The sequence below is a fragment of the Seriola aureovittata genome, chromosome 19 (genome assembly GCF_021018895.1).
Source record: "Seriola aureovittata isolate HTS-2021-v1 ecotype China chromosome 19, ASM2101889v1, whole genome shotgun sequence".
NCBI lineage: Eukaryota > Metazoa > Chordata > Actinopteri > Carangiformes > Carangidae > Seriola > Seriola aureovittata.
In genome coordinates, this window is record NC_079382.1 from 14,523,506 (window position 1) to 14,543,491 (window position 19,986).

A 19,986-nucleotide genomic window follows, 5' to 3' on the forward strand; every position below is an offset into this window, starting at 1 on the left:
CTTTCTGGTAGGGCACATCAGAGGCGTGCGCTCCTCCGCTTTATGGAGGGAACAGCGGTTTCCACCGAACTCTGCTTCCATTTATCTTTGGCTCGCTCGCTCTGCTCCCTTGTACGCACACACATCCGCACGCGCTCACATTTGTGCGGCACGTGCACGCACATGCACATAGTGTACGCATGCTGGATTTGCTTTGATTCCTGATTGCTTTGGTTTCTGCGGTGGCTTGATCAGGTTACTGTTCAAACTCTGTGCCAAGCCTCTGTGTGTGTGTGTGTGTGTGTGTGTGTGTGTGTGTGTGTGTGTCTGAGTCTGTGTGTGTGCAAGTGTGATGATGGTTCCTCAGCCAGTGGTGGGAATAGCACAGTTTCAGCTGCTATTATTAGCCCACTGTTTCACACAGGCCTGATTCTTTCCCCTGTCTCCTGTCTGACACCAGCATTTCATTATTATCTGGCTCCAGTGCAGGAACGTCTACGCTATCACAGCTAGCTACGGGGAGGACAGCCCCAGCTCTCATTCCAACACGGCTTTTTATAGGCTCCGCTACTCCTGTAGACATTGTGTTACTTAGTCGGTCTGTCAAGGACTCGGGGTGTAATAGTTCCCAGAGCCAGGTGACACACTTACTGAGCCTTTCATTGTGCACTCCAACACTCGCACCAACACACACAGTTGGCAGACGCACCCTTGACCAATGAGCATTTCAAGGGCACAGTCCTGGCTGCGATCCACGCATATCACACGTCCATCGTTTTTTGAGTCACCACTCGCACATATGAAGACAAACATACGCACACACACACACACACACACACACACACACACATTTGGCGCATAGCACTCGGCCCACGACCCCCCACCTGACTGTCAGCCTCACAAAGTGTCTTCCATTACAGATAAGTGCAGCGCTGATATTGACAGGGTCACGATGGACCATAGCTGCCTTGACCTTTGAGGCTACTATCCATTTGACCAGCCAGATGGTCAGAGAGAGAGGGGCTTACTTTAAAGTGCAAAACATGTTCTTTAAAACACTTCAGAGGAGGTCAGAAATGTTCTGGAGGCTCTAGGAGGAAATATATCTAGATGTACAGATTGTCGTGGTGAAGGGTCTTTTGTTTGCAGTTGAGGAGGAAAATATATAAGCGTAAAGTCAAGGACTGCACAAGATGCCGAGCACAGTGTAGCGAATGAGAGTCAGAGGAATTTTTTTTGTTAATCACTAATGTGCGTGTTTATGTTTGAAAGTGTGCATGTGCAGCTATGTACACGGGATGTTTTGATTGCATGTGAGCGGTGTGGCTCTGAAGAAAAATAAACCTCCAGTGAAAAGCGTCTGCCACAGGCCGAAATCGTACTGTAGCCCCTCTTTTTCCCCTGTGTTTAATTTCTGACCCGGGACCAGAGAGATGTTAGTTTAGCAACGCTGTAGATCTGTCCCCCGAGCTCCGACACCGACCTGGGACAAGAGGACTGTGAGTTTAGGGATCCTGTGTGACGGGTCCTCTGTGGTTTTTAACTCTGACCTTGGATCAGTGTGAGTTCAGGAGTTCAAGCTATGGAATGTAGGAAATTAACCCGATGAATCTGTCTACAGTGCTGTCAAAGACGTGGAGAAATCACGAAGGCTCAAACATATTTTTTGGTAATATTCTTTGAACTTCTTTCTATTCGTCTATTTGTCTATTCCTCACACTTGTTTTTTCACACAATTCAATAAGTGATTCGTATCCAACTATACGCAGGATGAACTCTAAATTTGTGTCTTGCTGGTGGGATATCTGGTTCTTTCTCTCGCGCACACAAACACACACACACACACACACACACACACATACATACCCCCTCTTGCAGAGGATGTGAGCTGTTAGCCACGGTTTCCCTTTGTCATTTCATCGGCCTTGATTTCGGCTGTGAATTTATGTGAAATAGTAGCAGGAATAACAGCAGGCAAGAATCCGTGGGGATCCATATTTCCTCTTCCTGTTACAGTACCAAGCTTTTATTGTTCCAGCAGAGGCAGAGGAGGTGGTGATGGTGGTAGTGTTGGGCTTCAGTTAAATCCTGGAGCCGCTGGTCATGTCACTCACGAGGTGCCGCAGCATGCGGATCTGATGCTGGCTAATGGGCTGAAACGACTCACTGTAAATGTCACTGGCCTGCTGGGTGGTCATGTTTGTCAGGTGGGGTATAAACCCAACTGGAGCTGAGAAGGTTTTGGGACGGGTCCAGAAAACAGTCCTTAGCCGGCCCTCAGACTCCTCCTGGAAGGATATGAAAAGATTGGCTGGGGAAATTGTAGATTTTCTCTCACTCTTTGGCAGACTGAGTGAAAAATTAATACACAAGGTTAAAACGGCTCGCATGCAACGAACCTCAAAAATTGTCACTTGTGGTACTGACTGATTTTGGCTTGAACTGTTTTAAAGGACGTTTTTTTTAATCTCTTGCTGTTTCAGTTATTTTTTTCATTTTATATATATATATATATATATATATATATATATATATATATACTGCTGACAACTACTGACAAAAATGTGATATAAATGTATTCATGTACTTTGTCTTAAGTAATTCTAGGCCTCATCACCCTTAATTGTTGTGATTGGTATCTTTCATACTTTGGATGGTATGACCATGACACAGATAACAATATGTATTATATATATATATATATATATATATATATATATATATAAAATAATTCTGTGTGGTATTAAAAATGTCTTTTCAAGCCTAAGATTCACCTTGGTGTGGAAATTGTGGAAGCAGTTGATATTGCAGATCCCACTGAGAATCAAAAAAAGAAAAAGAAAAGAAGAACACTACCGTACCCAGTTGGAAATGGCAGAAAGCCAAAATAAACATGTGGTTGAAGTCAAACATCTAGCCTGGAAAAAAGGACCCTGGAGTTGCTGGACCTGTTTCAAACAGTGTTTAATTTAGTTTTAGCCCTAAGTACGTGCGTAGATACGGGAATACTATGCTCACCATTGTAGCTGCACATAAAGTCATTAGACGGTAAATGGAAGTTGTCAACATGATATGAGGTTGGGGTCAGGAGAATATTTCTTAACGAAGGTCATAGTCTAGTTTTCTCTTTATACCTTTGTATACATAGTTAAAAAAAAAAAAAAAAAAAATCTGTGTGTTCTGTTTGTATAGCTAACTGTTGTCTCAGTCTTATCTGTCATCTGTCCACAAGTCTCAACCTCATAAACGCTCCTACACACCCAGCCCAAATACCACAACCCACACAAAAGGGTCAAAGTTCACCTGTTTCTGATCTGACCCCTGCGTGATCTTTTCTGATGCGATTGACCGCTCACATAAAAGATCCCCAGTGGTCAACGGTGACCGGGGTTCTGGGCCATCCGTTGGCCACAGCAGGGGCAGATAGGGGAAAGGTTTCCGGTTCAAGGGTCAGGGAGATGCCACATGTTCGGTCGTCTGTCACACGGCTCGGCCCTCTCGGATGACAGTGGATGGCTTTGAGAGCCGAGCCCAGTGTCGTCGTCCCCCCCCCCCCCCCCCCCCCCCCCCCCCGCCCTCACCCCCATCCCCCTCATGGCCCACCACATTCAGATGGACGCAATTCATTCAGGCTATCGGTTCCCCCTGATGTGGATGGCATGTGACTTAGGGGACAGTCCAAATTGGACGAGGTGCACAGATGCCATGTGGTAGTACACCAGTGTAACAAAAAGTCCCGCTCAAAACGGTCCTTGGCTGGGATAGCTGTGGACAGTGCCAGGGCCTGTCATATCAAAGATGTCGTTTAGTCTAGTAGTTTTGTTTTTCTTCTCTTTGCTGTTTTATTTAGCTCCATCAAGATCCTTAAAAACATTTGAAAGAGTTTGATGTAAGTTGAAGCAAGTGAAATGATTTCTCTACCACTGATGGATAGTAGAAAACTCACATTTGAAATCTTCAAGTATCACACATATCTCTTTTTTCAGATCTGTTTTCCTGGCTCTCCACACAAACACACTTGTAGACACACACAAACACACACACACACTACTCAAAGACAGACGCATATAGAGTGGAGGTGACCCTGTCCAGACGGGATATAGGGCTCAGTTCCATGGCAAAGCGCCGGTGTTACTGCTGAGGAGGTGAAATGTGAGCCAGCTCGCTGTCCTGGATCGATGGACTCGCCTCCGCTGCTGTCCCAGGAGTCCGCTCGCTCTCTATCACTGTCACCACTCCTTGTCTCTCTCTCGCTCTCTCTCTGCACTCTGTCTGTCTGTCTCTTTCTATCTCTTCTCGTCTCATCTTCACTCATTCCTTCTTTCCTCCCTCTCTCTCTCTCTCTCTCTCTCTCTTTCTCTAGTATATCTCCTACCATGTTGCCAAAGCAGGCAGTTACTTTACCAGTTGGACAACACAAACAACAGCAGCTGATATATCACAGATGATGTAACCCGTCTAATTATAAGCATGTTTGGATTAATTAAATGAAAATATTCATATATGATAATATATATCTTTATGTTTGCCCTTATTCTGCTACCCCCCCCCCTCTCTCTGCACCCTGCCTCACCTCTTCCACCCCTTCCTCTCTTCTTGTCTTTCCCCTATCTCTCTATTACTTCCTCTGCTACTTTAATCCCAGCGTTCGTCTTTCTCTCCTATCGATCCACTACGGAAGCAACTGGTCTGCAGCTCAGGAGGAATGTGGCAGAGAAAAGCTTTTTCATTCATATGGATTCAACTAGTGTGTGTGTGTGCGCACTCTTGTTTCACTATATTCATGAGGTCCGAAAACCAGTGAGCCCGCTATACTTGTGAGCTTTGCTGGGCACCGAAATTCTGGACCTCACAAGTTTAAATGGCTGTTTAAGGGTTGTGACGGTTAAGGTTTTGGTGGTTATGTCAATGACCGGTCCCCATGAATACAGTAAAACAAGGATGTGTGTGTGTGTGTGTGTGTGTGTGTGTGTGTGTGTGTGTGTGTACTTGATGAGTGGTACACAAAAAGGAGGCAGCCGGCAAGACATACTGTAAATCTGGTTTGTTGGCATGTCTGTATGTATACATGTACATGTACTGTACATATTTGAGAGAGAGAGAGTCTGTAAAAATGCCAGACGGTTAGCATAACCATTTAAATTTTGATTATCACTATAACCGTGGACGGTTGCTGTGGTTAATTTTGCTGTGGTTTAATATAAAGTTAGCGAGTATAAGCAGGTTTTTCGAAAAGCGACTAAGCCTGACTCCTTTTCACACTGCCTGACGAGTTTGCCTCTCTGTTCGGAGCGATGTCACATGACCACAGAGGGCACACACAGACGCAGGAGAGAAACGGTGAGCTGTAGCTGCTGAGCCTCCGTGTGAGACTCTTCGGTTGGTGATTGTGTGTTTTTAGAAAGGGCTCAGTGTCAATCACGAGCGCAATGTGGCGTTGGTGTAACAACACCGTGCTGGGCAGGTGACAGGTCTACAGCGTGTGTCTCTGGAAGGCAGCACGAAAAAATGCTATTCTCTTGTTTACAGAATGGGCATGCAGCAGGCAAACCTAGTACTGCTGCTGGTCCCTTATGACACAGATGTGTTGGACATGTTATTTAAATGTTTAAATGCAAACATTCACTCTGTGAAATGATTTCAGGTTGTGTTTTAATACTTTTTGAACATTTTGTATTGCATTTTAACAATACCGTGATAATATTGGTCTCTATAATAGTGATATCAAATTTCTAAACCGTTTCATGTCTAATCATAACCAATAGATATGACTAAAGTCGTAATAAACCAGATTCATCCATTAAGATCAGGTTTGGCTGAATGGTTAGGGTTAGGCGTCTAGTTGCGATTGTGAAGTTAAAGGCTAAGGGCCACAGACAGCGTTTATGGCAGTGATGGCCCCCAGAAGTACAGGAGTACAAACGTATGTGTGTGGTGATATGCACAGCCACATTTCCTTCATTATCACTTGGGGAACACTTTGCCCCCGGTTCAGCCATGACTGTGACCCTGTGTTTCGAGTCCAATACGAAAAGAAGGAGAATTCCAGCCAGGAGGATTTTCCTGTAAACGTCCTCCTCTGGGTGAGAGCCATCAATCCGCCTCTGGCAGCGTTCCGCCCGGAAACAAGGATCACATCCAGTCAAAACAGGCCAGTGTTTGGTTTCCACCGCAGAACACGGCTGGACGCCAGTGGCGAGACCCTCGCTGTGAGTGTGTATGTGTGAGAAAAAGAAGCGAGAAACCTCTGGTTTTCTGTACAGCAGAGTGAGACACAGGTGAATAGCAAAAACCTCTTGTATCTAATTTGTTAATTTGCCCGGAAGCAAAGAAAATCTCGACAAACCCGCTTTTTAAATGGAGTGAAGCTTTCATCTCTCAACACCGTAATTGCCTGCCAGTGCCAGTTGCTGCGCTGCACGAACACGGGGAGGATGCCTGGTCTTCTCAACACATGTTACTGTGCTTTTGTAATGAGTTGAAAACTCCCATCTGTAGCTCGCTCTCTGTTCTCCTTTCTTCTCTGGGTCAGAGAATACAAGCCATTAATCATCACCTGGGTGTGTGACAGCCAGCGTTTGATTGGAGGTTTGATCCTGGCTCTTTGACAGCTTTCTCTCTTTGGCTGGTGTTGCTAGAGGGGTAAAGGCAGGGAGGCAGGGTGGCGGGGGGTGTGTAAGGGGGTTGAACACACATCACAGGGAGCATAATTGGCCGTGAGTGAGCGCTTACTGGATCAGCAGCGAGCTCCCTGACTGAGCGGTGTGTGTCAGCCGCCTTGGACCCCCTCCAAGCAGCCGGGGATATTTTTAATTTACCTCCGACATCAGGCCTCAGGAATGTGCCCCCCTCCCAACCTATAGATACCATACTCCAACCCCTCACCCCCACTCTCTTTCATTCACTCTTGCTCTGCTTCCCATTATCTTTATTTGAAATGCAGATCTATATTGACTCATCAGAAACACATGTTGGCGACTCACGTGCATATGTGCAGAAAGTACACTCGTGGCGGCGCATGCATGCACGCATACATACACGAGCTCTTATGCACACAAATTCACTTACTTTCGGTTTGAAAGCCGATATGTGGGTTCACTGTAAAATAGGCCCAAGGTGCACTCCGGAAATACTTGGAAGCAGAGCCAGGGTGCATGTTGTTTTATCCTGCGCGGCCGGGTCACCAGAGTTCAGACTTTCTTCACAGGCATACCTCTCTGATTGATCTGGATCTGAACCAAGGCAAGGTTCTGCCCTTAGGTACAGTAGATCGAGTTGGTTACAACCAGGTCGGCTCTGGTTAGACGCCTGCTGAAGGGGCCCTGCTGATCAAGCACAGGCCTGTCCTGGCTTCTACCCCACTCTTTAGTTTGACGACAGCAACAGGATGTTATAATGGCTCCCTTGGTTTCGTTTTTGCCATGTGATGTTTCTTGGACTCTCTACAAAGTGATGGCACCATGATGTAAACAGCCCTGTTTCGGTCCATACCAAGGCCCCAATACCACTACTTTGAAATACTTTTTCTTGTAACAGGAAGTGTCCCCCCCCCCCCCTAATTATGCCCCCGAGAAACAAGGCTTCTAGGAACCAACTAGTTGCACTCATACATAAACATACAACTCTGTACAGAAATGTCTTGTTCAGACGTCGAAATTTGCAGGAGGGGAGACTTGAGATTTAATAGTTAGTGTACGTGTTTTTGAAATATGATAATTTGAGTGTTAATCTGACAGTGTGTTGACAGGGCTGCCCTGTACCAGGGAGGCTGAGAACATTTTGAGGATCAAAAGGTGTGGAAAGGCTTACATTTTCCTAGAATCCCACCACCAAGGTTACAGGGAGGTGAGCTTTGGCAGGGTTCACTGCCAAGGTCTGGACGTGTGTGTGTGTGTGTGTGTGTGTGTGTGTGTGTGTGTGTGTGTGTGTGTGTGTGTGTGTGTGTCTGTGTGTGTGTCTGTGTGTGTGTCTGTGTGTCTGTGTGTGTGTGTGTCTGTGTGTGTGTCTGTGCCCTGGCTCTGTCTTTATGAACGTCCACCTGAGTAGAGGCTGTTTCCGCTGTCACGGTAAATTCCTTCGCAGCCCTCACAGTGTCAGCGCCGGCAGTGAGCTGTCTTTGGGGTGGTCGCACTCAAGAGGCCCCCTGTTTCATAGCTCCTCAGGTCGCCCCCTGCCATGCCTGCCTAAAATAAAGAGCCCCTCTGTCTTTGTGCTCTGGAAACATCAGTGATATACTTCAGCAAAGTGTTGCGGCTGCCAACAGAGACATTGATCATAACTCTCAGTGGTGGACACGGCTGTGTGTGCAAAATGAAGACATTTTTATTCTCTTTGTAAGTTATGGATTTCGTCTGTAAATCTTAAAATAGTGTATAAATAATTGCTCAGTAATTGCTCATACATTCATGCATGGTTGTGACACTCAAAACCCAGAAGTCTATGAAGAGAAAACTTAATAGATTACTTTTTATTTATATTTTGCAGTGCAGTCTCCAGGTAAAGCTCCTCGCTATCCAGTGTAAAGAAGCCGATGAATTCTGTCTTGTCTCAATGAGTGATGTGTTATCAACTCCTTAACTGAGATGAATTAAAAGACAAATAATCTATATTCAGATCATTAGAATCAGATAGTGGTCTGACTCTCAACAAAAGTCAAGTAATATCTGCTTACTACACTGGCAGATTTTTTTTTTTTTTTTTTTTTGTGATACTAGCGAATTCTTATACATTACACAATATATATCTTGTTTTTAGACACACATTCTTTTTTGCAGTGTACCCTCAAGGTGCCCTTGGACAGGGCACTTAACCACCAGCTGCTCAGTGGCCGATAAATGAGGACCGGTTGTACTGGCCGGCTCCCAGTTGTTGGTGCATAGAACTGTGGGAATGTGCACACCAGTGCTCCGCTCACTTTCCATACAATGAATGCAGGAGAAGCGCGAGGCTCCGCGACTGTGTGCTCCACTTTAGACGCATTGTGCATCAGATTAGAGCGTGATAGTGATCTCCAGCCAATTAGGATTGGAGAACCTGATAATTGGTGGTCTCCTTTTGTCACTGCGTTCATTACCCTAATCATGGCGGGTGGAGGAGCCACACAACATGCATATGTGCGCAATAAGTGTTTTATTGTTTTTGTGAACTGGACTGTGGAGGGGAATTGGATGTGTGATGAGGGTGGGAGAGGACAGGGGGGATGGGGGGGGGGGGTGCTGTTATCTAATATGTGTTGAAGCTGATTTTTCCACCTGCAAATGTAACAAAGCCAAGCGAGCCAAATGAGGGAGGGGGCTACGCAAATCAATTTCCCAAATGCTGTTTCCTTTGTCTTTCACCCCCCCTTTTTTATTTTATTTTTTTTATTTGTCATTCATATATACAGCACTTATTCTTGCCCTCTGATGCCCCCACAACGTCCCTCTGCGCTCTCAAACCTCACCTCAGCCCCATCTTTTTCCACCTCTCCGTCCCTGCCCCCCCCCTCCTTTCCTTGCTTCATCTCCCTTAAGCTCTTTGTCCTATACATCAGTGCATGCGGTAATGCTATAGATGCATGACGTCACTCTGGTGGTTGCACTCATTACTGTAATAGCCAAGTGCGCTCCGCTCTGTTCGGGGAGGGGAGGCCAGACGGATTTTCCTGCTGTAGTCTGCATAGGTAGTGGATCATCTCCCTTTGTCTGTCTCCCTCTGTCTGTCTCACCCCCAACTCTCTTTGTGCCTTTGTCTTGCAACCTACCTTTCTTTGTTGCCCCTGCTTCTTGCCTTTGTCTTTGTTTCTTTTGTTTTTGCAGTCACACTTCTTCTTCTGCTACTCCCCTATTTTTTTCTATCTCAACACCCTCCCCACCACCACCATACCATGGTCTCGTAATCCCTCTACGCCTTGCCACACACACGCACACCCACACACACACACACTCGCATCTCTCTCCTCTTCCTGTCTCTCATGGCAGTTAGTTGAGTGTGAGTGATGGAGCCTGCTCTTCACCATATAGTGCACTAATAACGATGGCCCTGCGGTCTGATGTGCAGGATGTCTTCCGCCACTAGGACCCCTCTGGGAGGTGTCAGTACCACTCTGTGATGGGGTGTGTGTGTGTATATATGCGCATATGGTCCCTCATGCGTGTGTGTTTCACTGGTAATGCAATGTAAATATCAATCACAGCAGAGGAGAAAATGGAAGATCAAAGCCGACGGGATATGGGAGAATGGACCTCTGTGTCTAAATGTGTCTGGCCTGCAATATCAATGATGAGCAGAGGGAAATCCTGCGGGGCCCTGATTCCTCAAATGTGAAGTTAACAGAGGCAGTTGATGAGAGCATTAGAGTGACTGCTGTGTGTGTGTGTGTGTGTGTGTGTGTGTGTGTGTGTGTGTGTGTGTGTGTGTGTGTGTGGGGCGATGTGCATCTGGTATTCTCAGGATTACAACTACGATTCACATGGATCTGCGAAGTTCTCCTGTGGTATAAGAGAAGGAAGGAAAGCAGTTTGAAAAAAAAAAAAAATAATAATGCGAGTCAAGCCTCTCAACTCTCAACGGGGCAATGAGAGATGATGGGTGGTGACAATACACCCTTCAACGAAAAATGTGCTTCCTCTCCGTCGGCCCTCCACCTCTTGTCCCCGGGCCTCCTCACAGCTGTCTGTACCACGGGGGCCCCGGCTTGAGAACCTACGGAGGGCTCCAGGACCCCAACCAAGCCGCCCTCCCCCAAAAAACGGAGAGCTGTCACCCTGGGCTGCCTCAACCATTGAGCCCCTCTGCTGGGCCTCCGACCAGGAGCCACGGGAAAAGCATAGGGAAACTGTAGAAGTCTTTTCGTATGATGTGGCGTGTAGAACGGTCTTGATATGAACCGAATGTGACAACAGCAAATTACCGCCAACGAAGGGCACAGGGGCCTGAGGGAAGCTATCACACACTGGACAGCACAATGACTAGTACAAAGCTACTGTCCTGCTGCATTAGCTGTGTCTAATTTTTATTTTGCTTGCTCTGTCTGTCTCTCAGTCTCTTGGTCTCTTTTTTCCCTCGCTGCTGTCATTACTCCTGTCATGCTGAATGGAGCTGGAGGATGTCAGTTAACTGGACACATGTGGACAGGCTGTCAATTATTGATCTCGTGTGCAAATTAATTTAGTATTTCATGCGAACTCTTCCTAACTGAATGTTGGATTAAGGTTTTGCTTCGCTCACGGCACGTTGAGACAATTGTTTGTCTGCTATTGATCATGACCAGGCATAATCAATCCGTGTCTAGTCTTTCTTCTGCGGTAAAGATGAATACGTAATTTGAGTGTTGCGGGAGAAGAGGCCGGGAAAAGAAGTCTGACCCCGTCTTCTCCGACACATCGTATTGATCCTGCGTTGCGGATTACCGTATATGATGCCAGTTGCTTGTAATCTCACCAACTTGGCTGAGGCGCAAACAAGCCCTGGGTGGTCGCCATGACAGTGCACCGAGGGTTATGTAACCCCCCGCTGATGGAGTTGTGATTGGAGACTGATAAGGGCATGTGATCCCTGCAGAGGAATTAACACATGCCTCACTTCATCCCTGATCCTGCTTCCACTCAACATAAAGCAAATTACTACTAACAATCTGCAGGCAGGCAGGCAGTAGCAGCAGCAGCCCAGGCTTCTAGTGCAAAAGGGACAATGCCATTGTTCTCCAACTCCCTCCCTCCCTTACTCCCCCAACAAATTATAAGTACCCCACTGGGCTCGAAGAAGCCTGTCGGCCTCAATTCCATGAAACTTTACACATCTAAACCGTCTTCTCCGATGGCCGCGGAAAGAAAAATGTTTCTCCTTTTTTGTCTTTACCCTTTTGTCCTCGCAGTCCTTGATTGTTTTCTAATTAATGGCGCTTTGAGGTTTGTATTCATCACTGATTTTCCCATGCCTCTGATGGGCTGAGGGCTGATTGGACGGACAAGGCTCTGAGAAGGTGCTGACACAAACAAACACAAAGCCGACTTGACACCTGTGTAAGAAGTAACAAGGTTTGAAAGCTGAAAACACACAGACTCGGAGTCCTGAGATTCATGCACTGTAAATTTTTTTTTATCAGGTGATGGCGAAGCTGTGGTTCTATAATGAATGAATACAAAAAGGGTATAAACTCTCACTTGCATCTCTTACCATGCTTATACAAAGGTTAAAAAAAAAAAAGATGGAAATGAAAAGATGCATGTGTGCCACTTTATGTTCCCTGAAGGTCACCTCAGCATTCAATGTAGTCTGAGAGCAGGTGTGTGTATGGGGGGGGGGGGGGGATATTCTACCGCAAAGTGGAGTGTTACAGAAATGACGAGTAAGCACAAACAAAAGGCAAACGAGTCAGGGAGCACATGAGCTCCTCAGGGTCAGGGCGAATTCATTTCCCATGCATCAAATTCAGAATTGATATTGCAATCCACCTGATGGAAAAACCACTGTGGTTGTTCCCCCTCCCCCCCCATTGAATTAAAGCAGAATGTCCACTTCTTTAAACTAACGCTGGAGCGTATAAACGCGCATTCTTGTGAGTGTCTGAGAGAGAGAACAAACTGTCACGGAGGAACTTCAGCAAAGCGCCGTTGTCCCCTGTGAACCTTTCCGCACAACAATCAGCCTACATCAGTGTCTTCTTCACAGTTGTGTAACACCACCCACCGACAGTATCGGCTCGCCCTTGACTGTCGTTGCCCCCCCCCCCCCCATCACTCCTTAAAAAATGGATATTGAGTGCGAAGCTGCAACTGAGAAATGTGTTAATCTTGCCACTTAAGCCCAGCCTTTAAATTATGTGAGCTTCCCCATCTGGGTCACCTTGTGTTTTCCTAAGTGTCCCTTTGCACGCTATAAATTGTCCCCCTTTGAACTCGCTCTTCAATGTTTGCGAAACAATACAAATTTGAATGAATTTGCCTCGCAGTTGACTATTTGCATATCAATTTAACTACGGATGTTCTCATAATATTTCATTGATTAACATATCTGGGAGCAATACTCAACGAGATTAATTAAAGCCATTTATCTGCTAAAGGTCCCCGCTGTGCTTAAGGACATCACCATTCGTCTTTGTGATGATTACTGTTCGGGGCAGGAGGAAAGCTCACTCGTCTTCACTGGAACGCCGTCTAAAGAAAGGAGTCGCCACTTCTGGAGACAAAGGAGCTGTGAAGAGCCACGTCCGCGTGGATTTAAGGCGCCGACGCCGATGACATTCTGTACATCATTTCACCGAGCGTACTATCCTCACTGAACCTCCTGTTGTTCACATCGCTCCCTTCTCCTCTCTCCCTCCCCTTCCCCTTCTTTCTCTTGCATAATAGCGGCTGTGACCGTGAGCTAGTAGCAGCAGCAGCAGCAGTGAGCTCACAGCAGCTCCACCCCGCCCACCCGGCCCCGGCTGCTGGGCTCAGCCGTTACTGAAAAGCTGCCAGTATTTCATCATCCTCCCTCTGTCTCCCCTCGATGACCCCCGATGCAGCTATACCCCCAGTCGCCTCAGGGTGGCAGCGCAGCCATGCTTTTTTTTTTTTTTCCAACAGTCCAGACACATTGTCCTCATTGACTCTGTGTGTGTGTGTGTGTGTGTGTGTGTGTGTGTCTATGTGTGTTTAACGGCTGGCAGGAACACCAACCGCCTGGAGTCTGCAACGCTCTCTCTCCTCTTTCTACAGAAGTCTGGCACTGGCTAACACCAATAGAGGGGAGGAAGAGAGAGGAGAGAGAGAGAGAAGGAGGGAGGGGAAGGAGAGAGACTGCGGAAAAAAAAGGACAAAGAAAAAGGAGGGAGGGAAAATTTAATGCAGAGAGGAGGAGGAGGAGGAGGTAATGTATAGAATGATGAAGTAAGTGAGAAAGATGGAGAGAGACACAATAGGATGCTCTGGGACCTTGAGGGATTTAGGAAAGGATATAAGAAAAGGAAAGGAGCTGGGAGGAAAGGAAAAAAATAGAAGGAAGACAAAGAAAGAGACAAATATAGAAAAACACTGACAACAAGCTGATATGAAGACAGATGAGGTGAGAATACAATAGGAAGGAATCCAGAGAAGAAGAAAGAGAGGCTGAGAAAGTAAAGGAGGAGACACTGGTGAGGCACCAACAGAGCCTGAAACTGAGTGTTTTGTATTTATGAATCTGCAATGCAGAGCACATCAGTCTCCCCGTCTGACAACAGCTGGCCGAGGACAGAAGGGTGTGGGTATGCATGTGTGTATTTGTGCGTTTAGCTTGGGATATGAAAACACACCTCCATGCGCACGGTTTGTGTATTAAGCATGTGTGTGCTAAGAAGAGCAGCCAAAGGACTGGTCTGGGCTGGGGGTAGGAGGGTGGCAGGGCATGTTGTAATGGGCGTAAAGGGGGCATAAGTGGACGTGTGAAGGGGAAGGAGAGGGGCTCTTAAGTCAGCACCTGTCGCGTGCTGGCCCAGGGGAGGGTTTTTTTTTTTTGAGTGTGTGTGGTGGGGGCACTCAAGGGAGGAAGGGGCAGAATGGAGAAGAAAAAGTGCTGGAATGCAGCCCAATCCCTTGAGGTTTACCCCCCCCCCCCCCCCCCCCCCCACACACACACACACACACACACACACACACACACTTTTCCAATGTCGCCCACCACCCCACAAATGATTCCTCATCTCTCTTGTATAACCCTATGATCCCTGTGCTTATTACACAAGGCAGGCACGAGAGGAAGACAGTGACAGACGCACACAATGCGCACGTGCACTCTACGGAAAGGTGTTGGAGGTATTGTACACAGGATGGGAGATGTTGGCCGGTGTCCAGAGGAGGATTATATCACTTCCCCCGTTGCTTTCTACTTCAATACAGGGAAATCTAGCGGAGCCCCAACTGTGCCAGCGCTTCCCCTTCCTCTCGCTGGCACCTCTGCACCGCCAGCTGCACATGCACACGGGGATTCAGGCTGGTTAGTCATTTACACAATCTTAATCCAACGGCAAATCCCATCTGTAATAATAGAATATCTTGACGTCCCAGGGAGTGATTTGCTGAGCACACATGCTCTTTTTCATCACGTCATGTTTTCTTTTTTTTGTTTTTTTTTGTCGGTACAGTGCAGAGGAGCTTCAACTGTAGGTCACTGGAAAGCACTGCTGGGCATTTATAGGCTTAATTGCCTCACACCTCCAGGGCTGGTAATGAAGAGAGAATGTTACTTCATTCATCCAGGTGTTTTTTTTTTTTTTTTTTTTCGTTCTACTTTTAACTCGCTGCTGTTAAACTCTTATTTAATGTTCATGATCATATATCATTTTTATGTTCGGGAAGTGCTCGGTAATTTCCTGGAGCTGTAATGGCAATTAAACCATTTGAAGCCAAAATGATACGTATCATTTTCAGACGTGAGCCCCATAAAGACTCAAGGATCCCCAATAAAAAGCGTTAAAGTGAGCTGTCTGGACACTTTCACTGCGCCGTGACCCCCAGTCGTGACCTTTGACCTGCAGAGTGTACTCACAATGGGGAGCAGTGAAACACCAGGGATATGGTAAAGTAGTGGAACTCCCCAAGGTCAATAACTTTATGGGCTGAAGAGAAAGAGAGGAGGAGGGGGGGGGTGAAAAGAAAAGAGGGGAAAGGCGAAAAGATGAGAGGAAAAGGAAGTGGGAGCAGAGGTGGCATTGGTTTTAAATTAAAAAAAAAAATAAAAAAAATGTACGTGAACACACAGCCACACGGTCCCCTTCTCACACACACACACACACACACACACACACACACATAAGGTAGCCTACTTTCCCATTCTTTTGGCCGAGGCGGCAGAGTTGAGATCCCCAAAGTAATTATGAAATTTAATTACAATTCCTTGGGGAGTGATATGGAAATGAGTTCCCATGTTTCTGTGCCGCCAAGCGGAGAGCAGCGCACCGCAGCACAGTGAAAAATCTTCGGGCCGAGACACCCAGCGTCGTCATGACAGCTGAGGCATTACATGACAGAGTTGACATTGAACTTGTGATGCAAGCACCAATGTCACCTGTGACAGCGGTGACAAGGTCTCTCGCGCTTCCAGTTTGTCTGGCTTCAAATAGTCGCGGTGTGAAGTTTTTTTTTTTTTTAATTCCTCCCCCAGTTTCAAACACAAGCTTGCATGTGTGTGACTGTAGAGTAGACTAGAAGCTGCGCTGAATACTGAATCAAGTTCAGCACAGTATAGATTACCGCCTGTCAGACTAACGGAGATTCTTATGATGCGAAATCCACTGGGGTCGCAGATAGAAAACACTAAGTCTGAACTGCGGTCAACAAGTCATTAATCCTGCCTGGCAAACACACAGATGTGCAACGAAACAACACAATCCAATCACGTCTCCAAGCCATGGAATGCGGTCAGATGCCATAACAATATATGACATCAAAGCCTGTAAGGTTGTAAGCTCCAAGGGGTTGAATAACCCCTCAGATTAGTGCTGTAAGTCATGGCAGCCACCCCTGCTCAGAGACCCAGACGTCATAAATGTCCCCAGACACAGAGCCAGTGTCGTGCTTGGCCTTGCTGACCCCAAGGTGGATGTTTCTGGGTGGTTCGATTTTTTTTTTTTTTTTTTAGTTATCCGGCTCCTGAGGTTAGTCTTTGTTTGTGTCACGTTGAGTGTTTAAAGATCAGCGGGGTTTTGTTTATTAGATGCTGATTTCTGACTCCTAAGGCCAAGGAGGAGCTGTGAGAATATTAGCAGCTGTTTGGTGCATGGTTGGGTGGGGGGGGTGCACCCATGGGTCAACCTTATCCTCCAGTCCCACTGACCTTAAAGAGGAGACGTCCTTGAGTACCACTAATCTGTGACAATGGAAATAAGTTATTGTGAGTGTTCAGCATTTTTCTCCTACATGATTATTGATTTATGCAAATGTTTTCCCAACTGAAGCGTCCTGATGGCTCAGACAAAGCCAGAACTAATCCTATGTAATTACTGGGTTCTTAGGTTGTATCTTTGTGTTGTTCCGGTCTCTCCACTCTGAATAATTTTTATGAATCATAAAGTTAAAAGGCACATGAACAGTGCAGAGAAATCATTCCTAATACTGACATTAGACTTGATTTCTTGACCTTGCCATCATACCCTTTGATGTGGAATCATGTCTTCATGTCTCTTTTAATATTCATGTCTTTCTTTCTTTCTTTCTTTCTTTTGTATTTTTATAATTATGGCTAAACATCACTGCTTGTGTAGCGGCAGTAATCCCACATTTGGATCACCGTCAAATTCTAATCTTTTGAACACGCCTTATTTGGCACAAGGCCAATTTCATGAAAGTCTTTTCTTAGGTCTTTGAGACACTGGCTTAAGCACAGACAAACAAAAAAAAAAAAAACCCCAAACTTTTTGGCAGAATGCTGAGCTACATTTCAGTGTATTTCTCCAATGTTTACACTGATCACTCCGGCTTCTGCTGCTACCATGAAGGCCGGTTTCTGTCATCCTGGCAGCTGCTCCCTCTGAACCCGTCTTGTCCGACCCCGGCCAGGATATCCGTGCTCCTCTACTGCTGACAACAGGTGTATGTCTTAACTGAGGATCGACCTAAGGGGGGGGGGGGCACACACTCATAGAAAATACATGCGCAAGGCACGCACACACCCAGACACAGACACACAAAAGAGGGCTTGGAACAAAGTGCAGGCCAAAGAGTGGAGTTGCTGAATGAAGCAGGTTTAGATGAAAGAGGTCCATTCTGACATCAGCAGGCTGTTGAGCCTCTGCTGGCAGCTACAGACAGGGGTTTGTGCCAACAGGGCAGATGCTGAGGCCCGGGCCACCTGATATGGAAGGAAAAGACCGAAAGGCAAGAGAGAGGGAAAGAGAGGTGAGAAAACAATAGAGGATGAGAGTGACAGACACCAACAGTGTTCAGACAAGAAAAATATCAATAAAATGAGTTTTGTTTGCCCCTTTCTACACTGCTCCTAGCATTTTCCTCCCTCTCCTTCACTCTTCCTCTCTTCCTCTCACATACACACACACACACACGCACACGCACACGCACACAAACTGCCACACATTAGCATAATCCCACCCATGAGCATGGGAGTCATGGTTATGCTCCCAGGCAGGCGGTGACTTATGTTGTGTGCTTCTAATCATATTACATTCAGCCGTAAGCTGATGTTCTTGGCATGGTCCCTGCTGATACACATGTTAGACTCAGCCCTGAGCACTGCACCGCCAGCGCTCTGCACTGGAATGGGGTTATGGGTTAGGGTTTTTTTTCTTCTTTCAAACAGCTGTTGAGGTGATGGTGCTATTTTTTTTTTTGTTTTTTGTTTTTTAATTACACTCCAACAACTGTTAATTCATGTTATTAATTTGTTGTCATCGCAGGTGTTTAAACAATAACTCAGTCAACTGACATCAACCTGCCGCACTCTGTGGTGTGACATTTTGAAACATGTTGCTCATCTGCCTGTCAGTGATATCAAAGCAGGTATTTCATCTTGTACAGGTGATGGAAAACATCTTCTGTGACATCACTGACTGGGTTATGGCCAAAACCAAGGATTCACCTCATGAAAAGCAGCGCTAGTTTTCTGCCATGTGTGGCTCAGTGCCCACTTAGAAGCCACTTTAACGCCAAAACTTTCAAACTTTCCTCCCTTTCAGTTAGACAGCAACTGAACCAGCGTTTTAATAGCTGATTTTGATATTTGAGATTTAATCAGCGGATTTGTTTTTTTTTTTTTTTTTTTTAAAGCAGAAACGCATTAAAAAAAGGAAAGATTTTTGATATGGATCCCTTACTTTAGTTGTGGATAGGGACATGGCGAATGTCCAAATCAAATAGCGTTGTGTTAAAGGCCCTATGTCTTAGCTTTGAACTGTGATAAAGAGCCTGGAGCTTGATATACTGAACGTTACTGAATCATCAGCCGCACGTCTCACGGAAACTTAAATTCATTTGGAATACGAATTTTCTTTTGATGTTATTGATATTTAAACAGATGCACTTAGAAGCTGTTGTCTGTGTTTCCTCCCCGGCCTTAAGTCCTGGGAAGATTATGCAAAAAATATCACTTGACATTACATCATTCACAGCACTTGAGGACGCAACATGAACGAAAATACGGGACAAATTGTGTCCCGTATATATTCAATAGCCTACAGGACGCAGCATTTTATTTTCAAATACGGGATGATCCCGTATTATACATGACGAGTGGCAAGCCTAGCCACTCGGGTTGTTGTCTCTCTGACCTGTTTCGCGGTGTGGAAAATGTGTTTGCGTGCTCGCTGCGGACTTTTAAACATTGCGCGTGAAATAAAATGCAGCAAGTACTTGACCAGTCAGAAATGTTCAGCACTGCAGACCACACCCCCCAAAGTTCCTGAACCTTTGGAAAGTACTACCCCCCCGACCAGGTACCTTGTTCAGGTCGATCAATTACCCCGGAACTAAATTTAGACCCTGGTTCCTGCTGTGGAAATGCGCACATTTCCTCAAAAGGTTCCTGGTTCCTGGGGAAAGTTCCTGCGGTGGAAACGCGGCTAGAGAAACAAACAAGGCGGAGACATAAGCAGGAGGCGATTTGGCAAAAAAAGGAAACAAAACAGAAGCTTTATTTGCTGTTTTGTCAAAATGCAGTTATGTGGTAAAGCACTGAAAACACTGTGAAAATTGTTATTGGCATCATGTCATTTTCAAACAAGAGCACAAAGGACCTTTTAACTCGAGTTCCTGAGTTTAATTTTTTGTGCGGCTGTTAGTGTCACGTCCATGGAAAAGGTTAAAGGTGTTATACTTGTCACCAGGAGGTTGCCGACTTCGATCCTTGGACCAACTGAGAGAATGTGGTCAGGGGAAGGGGAGTCAAGTTCTCTCCTACTTTACCTGTCAATGGCTTTGAGTGGGTTTTTTATCGAGGCAGGTGCTGCAGTAGCGCTCCTCAACAGGTGACCACATGTCTGCCAGATAAACTCTTCCCTGGATAAACATTTGTGAAAGATAAAATGATGAACACATGTTCAGTCTGTATTTAAAC

At 46.0% G+C, this 19,986-nt stretch overlaps 1 long non-coding RNA gene across 1 annotated transcript in view; it reads left to right on the forward strand.

The window, feature by feature from the left end:
* Positions 1-19,986, forward strand: part of LOC130187664 (uncharacterized) — an 88,517-nt gene that overhangs the window by 3,745 nt on the left and 64,786 nt on the right. The gene's annotated exons all lie outside the window — the stretch shown is intronic.